The sequence below is a fragment of the Sprattus sprattus genome (assembly GCF_963457725.1).
Source record: "Sprattus sprattus genome assembly, chromosome: 15".
Taxonomy (NCBI): domain Eukaryota; kingdom Metazoa; phylum Chordata; class Actinopteri; order Clupeiformes; family Clupeidae; genus Sprattus; species Sprattus sprattus.
This window is the reverse complement of record NC_137913.1, coordinates 2,454,386-2,456,415: the sequence shown is the minus strand read 5'-3', so window position 1 is coordinate 2,456,415 and position 2,030 is coordinate 2,454,386. Positions and strand designations below refer to the sequence as shown.

Below are 2,030 nucleotides of genomic sequence, written 5' to 3'. Positions count from 1 at the left end.
GGATTCCAAAGATGCTTCATTTTTGAAAATCGGGCCAATGGGTCAAAAGTTACGTGTGTGAACGTACGTCCAACTTTGACCTGTTGGTGGCGCTAGAGCGCTACATCTGCCTACATGAAACTTGGTGAAATGAATCATGGGACTGTCCCCAATCAGTGTGCCAAATTTCACAACTTTTTACCAGACGGTTCTATGGGCTGCCATAGGATCCCAGCACAGAATAATAATAATAAGAAAACATAGAAACACAATAGGTTTCTGCAGCTTCGCTGCATGAACCCTAATAATACAACTTTTGTTTGCACAGAGAGCAAGGCCTGAGTGAGATGAGTGGGAGGCTCGTCCCCGCCCTGCACACACTGCAGATTGCGCGTGCACTGGGGGAGATAGGCGGCGTGCCAACACGGGTCTCGGGGTTAACGCTGCAGTTAAGAGATAGGGCTACTGGCTGTCACAGTCTTTTCCCTTGTCAAAAGGCCGGGAGTGGACCGGGCAGAGTTTGTGGTTTCTGTATCTGTCCGGGTGGGTTGGAAAATCCCCTCGTTGCGGTCAAAGAGTGTGGGAGTCGCCTCCCGAGCGAAGTCCCGTTTTCTGAACACGTTTATCTGGGCATATGCCAAACCTTTTCGAAACGATTTTTTCCCACAAATAATATATTTTATTTGAGTGAATACTAGCTCCCATCTATTAATTCAATCTCTGTCTGCAAGTAAAACTTCCAATGTCCAAATCTTATAGTCTGCCTAGAGTGTTGAGTGGGAAAGTAATTCTGACCTTTTTTTTATCGAGAATGTAGCAAACTAAGCAATATCGCTGATTTAACATATCTCTGTCTAACCTATCTATGGTAAAACACATAAGTCTAACCCATCTATGGTAAAACACATATGCCTACTTAATGTATTTCTAGGCATAGCTGCAGCAAAATAATAGGCCTATAATGTATAATAACAGCAAAATAAATCATAAATAAATAGGCCAAAGAGTATCTGAGACCATTTCTTACATGGACACACATTATATCCATATACTATAACATGGCTTCACAAGTCATATCTGATCCTCAAATGGGTAAGAGTCTCTTCAACAGCGGCGCTGTCTTTACTCGTTTCAATTTTATAAGGCCACGGCCCGAGAGATCCCAGTTGTACGCCAGATAACTTCGGATAAGCACCGGACGCATGAAAGCATGCTTTCCGTGCACGTTTCCTCGGCCACCTCTTTCATCTTTAGAGGATTTACAGCAACTCTGCGCTTCAACAGCTGCAATCTCCCACCGTTCAGAGAAGGAAGACAACAATCTGATCTGACGTCAGTGTCGGGGAGTGGACGTGCAGTGAGTAGAAGTAGCCAAGTGAGCGCGCGCTCATGGACTAAAATCCGTTGTGGTCACTTCTCGACAGAGGGGCTTTTACTTCTTTCTGATAAGCGACTCAGCATGCCCGAAGCGCACGACTCAAGCGCCCCCGATCAGTGACTTGACCGCACTTTTGTTCACGAATTTCCGAAGGAAGCACAATCTTTCCCCAACACACCTCTACCTACGCGCTGCACAGGTAGGGACGACGATCCGGAAGAACTCGCATATCGGGTTACCGTCAACAGTTAGCACTTTAGTACAGAGATACACAAGGCTACGCCGAGTTGAGTTTGTATTTACCCAAGTCTCTTTACTCACATGCGCTACCATACCATAGGAGACAACTGAGACGACATATTGATGAGGAAAGATCTAGCCATGACGGAACAGAAGCGGAAAATGTACATTCTGGTGGACGTCCTTTGTGTGCTTGTGGGTGAGTTGGTCAATATCCTCCCATCTCGGCAGAAATGTAGGTTAGGCTCACCAGTCTGTTTTATCAGCACTCATATGGCGCAATAATAGTTGTGCTGAAAACTCTTCAGGTAAGGTGTCGAAAGCACCTGTGCGCAATGCTAGTTTTTTTTAATTTAAATTTAGTCGAGTGTGTCTAATGCCGCTTGGTTACACAACAGCTTGTTTTTAACGCGTGTTTACCATAGTATACCTG

At 45.2% G+C, this 2,030-nt stretch overlaps 1 pseudogene across 1 annotated transcript in view; it reads left to right on the top strand.

Annotated features, from left to right (window-relative positions):
- Positions 1-1,720: 1,720 nt before the first annotated feature.
- The window catches only part of LOC308375721 (phospholipid phosphatase 2-like), a 12,879-nt pseudogene continuing 12,569 nt past the window's right edge, over positions 1,721-2,030 (top strand). The window contains exon 1 of the transcript in view: positions 1,721-1,796. The product of the transcript in view is annotated as a phospholipid phosphatase 2-like (transcript). The remainder of the gene's footprint in view (positions 1,797-2,030) is intronic.